Source organism: Nelusetta ayraudi, unplaced genomic scaffold (assembly GCF_046127955.1).
Source record: "Nelusetta ayraudi isolate G7.1 ecotype Tasmania unplaced genomic scaffold, CSIRO-AGI_Nayr_v1 ptg000111l, whole genome shotgun sequence".
Classification (NCBI taxonomy): Eukaryota; Metazoa; Chordata; class Actinopteri; order Tetraodontiformes; family Monacanthidae; genus Nelusetta; species Nelusetta ayraudi.
In genome coordinates, this window is record NW_027466161.1 from 925,766 (window position 1) to 932,991 (window position 7,226).

Here is a 7,226-nt window from a genome sequence, read left to right on the forward strand (position 1 = left end):
TTAGCCCCGCCGAGCAGGGCCCCCTCACCCTGGCCCCACCCCTTCACCAGGACCCACTCCCACCGTCCTCTCCTCTGAAACCAGAGGAACCTTCACTAATTCTCCCCCCACTCTGCTCTGGACCCCCAGTCGTCAGTCATTCGGCGGCTATAAAATTATCCACAGGTGAAAAAAAAGGGAAAAAAATAGACACACACCGTTGTGTGTAAAAGTTGTGATTATTAGGTTGCGGCACAAACGGTCTCCTGTTCCCCTGCCGCTCGCCGCTCGCTGGCCACGCTGAGGGCGACGCTGCTCGCAAATCTTCCTCCTCATAAAAGTCTAATTTTAGTTCCAATTTCTTTCCGAAGTGCTGGGACACAGCCCAGCCTTGTTTGTACACTGGGCGGCGCCGTTACGTCGACGCCTAATTCATAAGCGTTCATGAGCATAAATGTTGCGCTGCTCCGACGGCTGGCCGTCTGCGTGATGGTTCGACACTAAAGTGTGTCAGAGACTCGACGCTGCTTCTCGCCTGAAATGTTGCAGGACGAACTCAGACAGATGATAATAAACAGAACTAGCTTACACACACTAGCGATGCATCCATACAGTGCTGATCTTCTTCTTTTCACATTTAACTAAAGAGCTCCGCCTCTGATTGGATTCCGCACTGCTCTTTGCCTTGGCTAGCTCGGCTAGCTCGGGGCGGGAGGTCAATATTTGAGACAATGAAAAGAGCTTTGCTTCCTGGTTCTAGAGGCAATACAAAAACAATCCTGTGGCTAAAGGTCAAATCTGTGATGTCCTCAGGCAGCAAAGACACCTGAAGACTCCTAATTGTTGCTTTTAATGAGATGATCAGAGGATTTCTGGATAAAATGACTTCCTGTGCAGGTCACAACACAGTGAATCCAGTGAGAGAAGGACACAACCAGTGAATCCCAGCCCAGGATGATGGTGTCACTGATGATGTTAGTGGATGATGTTGTCGTTTGTCATCAGGAACGACGGCCGAGGTTGGAATTGTGTAACTGTACGCGGCTAGTGTCGCTTGGCTGGGGGGTGGGGTTGGGTGTGGGTGACTAGGTGGAGGGGAGGGATACTGGGTGGGTGGGTGGGGCGGGTATGTAAGGGGGAGGGGTTTGGTTAGTGCCGCTGTTAATGTGAGTCACTGCTCTGAGGCTGAGGTGACTACAGTCCTGGTGCCACGCCAGACCTCCTGACCCACAACATGTACGACCTCAGCAAAGGAGCAGTAAACTACCATTATCCACACACACACACACACACACACACACACACACACACACACACGCACAGTATTTCAGACTAGGATCCTTCCTCCTGGAGTCAACCTGAACTATGGAGGATTGAACCAGAGTCAAACCTCAGCACATCTCTGCCAGATGTTTTCTATTGTGGTTATCTGGCACAGAATATTATTAATTTTATTTATTTAACATTCCTGGTTTAACAAGTATGTAATCAAGCAACCTCGCTCTTCTATTCTGCAGTGTTTCAGCGGCAACAACAGCCTGGCAGCGCATTTCAAAGTTTCCAGTCACCACATGACAAATGTCATGAAGTGACTGGAATACTTAATTGTCATTTAAGTATTAAGTATTACATTACAATTAATCAGTGTACTGTAAGTATGTAATGAAAGGAATTCATGTACGTGAATGAGAGACAGTTGTAGGTGACAGAGTGGACTCTGTTTGAGAGTCTGTGCTGCTGAAAATAGACTCCACTCCCACCAAAGGGGGGCGTTGTTCTGTAAATACTCTGAAAATATACATACATATATATATATATATGTATATATATATTTTTTTTCTGGAGGGAATTTCTTTGATGCTGCGGTAAAACACGCAGCTGAGTAGCTTTTCTGTCCAGCAGACATGTTTCAGGCCCTGCTGATTTATCTGGTGTCGCCCCCTATCAACATCTTCTGCAACCACACAGTCACTGAGGTTGAGACCCCCAACATGACACGCCTTTAAATAAAAACATAAAAAGTAGGAGGACACACACATGCATTTCCGTAATAGGCTCGCAACTGCCAAACAACATATGCTGACTGTTTCAAATGTGCTGGAGGCCCACTTTTGCACGCAGCTAAATTTAGCTTGTGGTTAGCTTTTAATGTTAGCCGCAGCAGCCCCTTCCTCAGCACAACCACTGAGCAAGGATGGACACAGACATCCCCTTGTATCCACACACACACACACACACACACACACACACACACACACACACACACACACACACACACACACACACACACCCTTGGAAGACACACAACTGTGTATGCTAAGAATAGCCATGCAGGCTAACCACAGAGTGAGCTGAGGTTTGGCTGGGCGACCGATCAGGCTGCCAGTTTAGACCAGTGGGGGGCCAAATGTTGGTTGATGGGCCACAGTGGGGTCTTCATCGTGCCAGAGGGGGGTAGCGGAGCAGCAGCAGATGGATGCAGTGTTTTGGTGAGGAGACAACCTATCATGGGATATGTAGAAAACATGTTGCTTTAATGTCAATGGTAAATGAAGCGAAGCAAAGTTGCAACCAAATCAGTGTTTTTGAAGCCCCACCAGGGTGTTCAGCTCTTAGAACCATCCAGTACCACCTAGAACCATCTAGAACCATCCAGAACCACCACTGGACCACCAGGGTGTTCAGGTCGTCATTGAAATGACTCTGAAAACACTGGAAACATGGAGGAGCTACAGCAGTTTGATGATTGACTGACTAAAATATAATTTCTTCAAGTATTGGAGGGCCGGATTAGGAAGCTGAATGGACCGCATATGGCCCCTGGGCCATAGTTTGCCCACGCCTGTGCTAGACACACCCTCCACAATGGCACCGGGGCCAGAACTATTTCCAGTATTCCCAGTGAAGTGCACCAGCTCCTGAACAGCCGAGCTGCTCACTGAGTCCCAGTGTTTGCACGCTGGAGTATTTACACTCGATAAACACCTCGTTGCTGGGAATAGCCGCCTTAACAGCCCCCCCTTATCCCCCCCGCCCCCAACTCAGCTCACTGCTATTTTACGATGCCCCAAAATACCAGTAGCCGAAAATGATTCTCTCCACACTTTATTTTGATTGGCTGAGCCGCCTGGTGTGAGCGGCGGCGCAGCCAATGAGGCTGCAAGACTGCTGCCGGTAAAAGCAGGTAGTTTCAGCTGTACGGCTACTGCTGCTGCTGCTGTTACTGCTGCTGTTACTGCTGCTGCTGCTGCTGCTGTTACTGCTGCTGTTACTGCTGCTGCTGCTGTTACTGCGGCTGTTACTGCTGCTGTTACTGCTGTTACTGCTGCTGTTACTGCTGTTACTGCTGTTACTGTGGCTGATGCTGCTGTTACTGCTGCTGTTACTGCTGCTGTTACTGCTGCTGTTACTGCTGCTGCTGCTGTTACTGCGGCTGTTACTGCTGCTGTTACTGCTGTTACTGCTGCTGTTACTGCTGTTACTGTGGCTGATGCTGCTGTTACTGCTGCTGTTACTGCTGCTACTGCTGCTACTGCTGTTACTGCGGTTGATGCTGCTGTTACTGCTGCTGTTACTGCTGCTGCTGCTTCTGCTTCTGTGTTCCCTTATTCCACGTCTTCAGAAGGAAACAACAAAAGACTATGATGGAGGTGGGAGATCACTTGGCTAGATGTGCGGCCTTGATTCCCTATATGACATCAGAAAGGGCTGCCTTCCAGCTCTTGTCGGTTCTAGTACACACACACTCTGAAAGGTGGAGCTGAGCCGAATAAACAACAGAGGAACTTTTCTCAGTTCTGCCCAGTTCACTGATCTACTCGATAACATTGGCAAAATTTAGGGCCACATTTTCACAGCTTATACCCCCCACACCCCCACCCCGCCCCATACCACCCCTCCAAAGAGTGATGTATCCACTGCGTCAGCGTGAGTGCAGTGTGAGTGCAGTGTGAGTGCAGTGTCAGTCCAGATGACTGATGGCCGGCGGCTCTGAATGACTGATTCCTTCTTCATTAACGCAGCCCCCCTTTCACACAGAAGGACCTTTTCTGTGTAATAATAATAATAGCCCCCCCTCCCCCAACAACCCTTCACCCCCCTCCCCCCTTCCCCCGTCATTGGGAGACCTGCAAGCCTCATTAATAATGTCACAACCCCGGACAAAACAAGGAAGACAGTGTGTTTTTGGATGGATTTGAGCTCCAGCACGGTGTGGACCCCCCCCCCACCTGGGTTAACTGAAGCGTCAGCCATGGAATGGTTCTAGCCGCAGTTTCCTCTGCAGGATGGAGGAGAAATGAAATGAAGGTCTTTAAAGGCTCCTGCAATTTCAAACCCACCACCATGTTAAAGACCAAGTCAGCAGCCCAACAAAGACCTCAATTATCTTCACAGTGCCCCCCCTCCCCCCACCACCACCAGCCCCCCCTCAATCCCCCCTCCTCCCCAGTAATAACCCCCCTGGCCCGCCCCCCCGCAGACAGCAGAGCCCTAAATAGCAGCAGTCAGCCCAGCGCTGGGCGAGCAGACATCCAGACATCCAGACCAAACCTTCCCCAGTCTAGTCTGCACACACACACACACACACACACACACACACACACACACACACACACATTGAGGGGGCCCCCACGTCTGCAGTAAACCCAGCCAAGTGATTAGCACCGAGCTAATGAGTAGCTTGAGTAATCCAGTAGCTCCTGCAGGCTGCTGGGTGTAGCGCCACCTACTGGGGCCTCCCTCTCTCCCTCCCTCCCCCCTGGACAGACATGGAGACTGGAGGTGAATGATAAACGTGGCGCTGCTGTATGGAGACACGTCTTCAGGAATGTGTCTCCCCACAGAGTCCATGAAGACCCCCCCACCACCATCACCTCCACCTCCTCCTCCTCTCCTCCATCCACAGTCTTGTTGACTCTACTCATCACTGGGGCAACCTGGGCGCACTCCTCACGGCACAGGTCAAAGGTCACCCAAAGGAAAATAGACACTCTGCCACTCTCCAGGAATAATGGCTGGCTGGCTGGCTGGCTGGCTGGCTGGCGCTCAGACACAATGAGATTAGTGTCAAAAAGCTGCAGCCGCTCGGAGTCTTAGAAGAGTGAGAGTGAGAATGTCGCCTCCATTTATCCCAGTTACAGCAGCATGGACTCATACTTCTGACTGAACCTTTTTCTTACATTTTGACGACTATTGACATTGCAGATTGTCACTCAGCCACCTATGAATGAACACATATTGAATATGTGTTCAACAACAAAGTGTGAAATAACTCAAACCAGTTTAATATTTGAGATGACCTAGAATAGCCTCCCTTCATAATATATTACATATATAGAACATCACATATTTAGGTATTTAACACTTTTTTCTTTTGCCACATTAATCCTCATATCTTGCTCATATATTTGATGTCTTCAGTGTGTATTCACAGTGTAGAAAGTAGTGAAGACATACAAGAAACACGTGTGTCCAAACGTTTGACCGCTAGCGGATTCATACAAATTCTTTACATATGTGAATAAAGTAAGTGTTTACAAACACCATGATAATTATGGTCAATGGAGATAGTGGCTGCGGCGCTAATGCTAATCTGTGTTTTCCAGTGAGTCAAACCCCCTTGTTGCCCCCTGAGGTCACCACTGCAGTCACGCAGCGACACCAAGGCACAGCTACAATGTTCCCACTTATGTTTCCCACAAAACACACCAGGTCATGAAGTTGTTGTTGCTCCTCTGCAACACAAACGCACCAGTGTTGAAGTGTAGCAGTTGCACAACTTTGCATCTAATTTCTCAAAATATTACGGTGAAAACGTGTTTCGGAAAATAAAATTAAAAAGCAGTTTGGCCACATCAGACACAGTTGGCCATTAATAAGGAGAATAACTGCAGTCAATTCTGGTGAAAGACGCATCGTCTTATTGAAACAGCCACAGTTGAGGAAGTGAAAGTTTCAATTGAAAAGGTCAACAGACCCCAGGTTTTCCCCTTTGGTTTCAGCCAATAACACTGACTTGCAAATCTTGACATTCTGATGCCAGCTGTCATTATATTTAGCATGAGGTGAGAACTTTGCACATCGTGAAGAGCATCAGCAGTGGCAGCAGCATGTGGACGTGTGCACTGGTCAATTCTACCTTCATGTATTAACACCGATTACAACCATCTCTATAAATACAGCAGCGGTGCACCAAAGGCACCGGTTCAGACAGACAGGTGGAGTGTGGAAGTCACTATAACACTGGTGGGGCCACAGTGGGTTATAAAATGTTCCAGAGAGGGGTAGCGGAGCAGCAGCACATGGATGGAGTGTTTGGGTGAGCCAGGAGGAAAAAGCAGAAAACATGTTGCCTTAAAGTCCACTGAAAATTATGACTACAAAGTCAGTGTCTTTGAAGCTCCACCAGGTTGTTTAGCTCTTAGAACCACCCAGAACCACCCACACCCATCTAGAACCACCAGGGTGTTTAGCTCTTTATTGAAATGACTGTGAAAACACTGCAAACATGGAGGAGATGCAGCTGTTTGATGACTGACTGACTATTGACGTCATTTCTTCAAGTTCAGAGGGCCGGATTAAAAAGCTTAAGGGGCCGCATATGGTACAGTACAGTAGTGACTAATGAAGCTGAATAGAACCTTCAAGTCTAAACAGTGAGACAGTCAAGGCCTCAGCAGTGGAGACTGTGGAGATCCAACAGTAAACTCTGCATCCCAAAGATCTGAAAATCTTTCCCCACACATTCACCATAATGACCGACTTTTATCTCAACCATACATGCAGTGCGCTCACTGCTGCTGCAACCTATACTCCATCAGCCCGAACAGACAGTCTGGGGCCTGCACGTCCCAGTCAGGAGCCTGTAATCAGCTGACTGGCTGCTGTCAAACATCTCAACACAGAGTGGAGGAGTGAACAGAGGGAGTGGAGGAGTGGACGGAGGAGTGAACAGAGGGAGTGGAGGAGTGGACGGAGGGAGTGGAGGAGTGAACAGAGGGAGTGGAGAAGTAAACAGAGGGAGTGGACAGAGGGAGTGGAGGAGTGAATGGAGGAGTGAACAGAGGGAGTGGAGGAGTGGACGGAGGGAGTGGAGGAGTGAACAGAGGGAGTGGAGGAGTAAACAGACGGAGTGGACGGAGGAGTGAACAGAGGGAGTGGAGGAGAAAACAGAGGGAGTGGAGGAGTGGATGGAGGAGTAAACAGAGGGAGTGGATGGAGGAGTGAACAGAGGGAGTGTAGGAGAA

The 7,226-nt window shown here is 48.9% G+C and overlaps 1 long non-coding RNA gene across 1 annotated transcript; it reads left to right on the forward strand.

Moving 5' to 3' along the window:
* The first annotated feature begins 2,487 nt into the window (after positions 1 to 2,487).
* LOC142903544 (uncharacterized) lies at positions 2,488 to 6,493 on the forward strand. The gene is made up of 2 exons (XR_012929263.1): positions 2,488 to 2,656; positions 6,435 to 6,493. It is a non-coding gene; the product is annotated as an uncharacterized LOC142903544 (long non-coding RNA).
* The last annotated feature ends 733 nt before the right edge of the window (positions 6,494 to 7,226 follow it).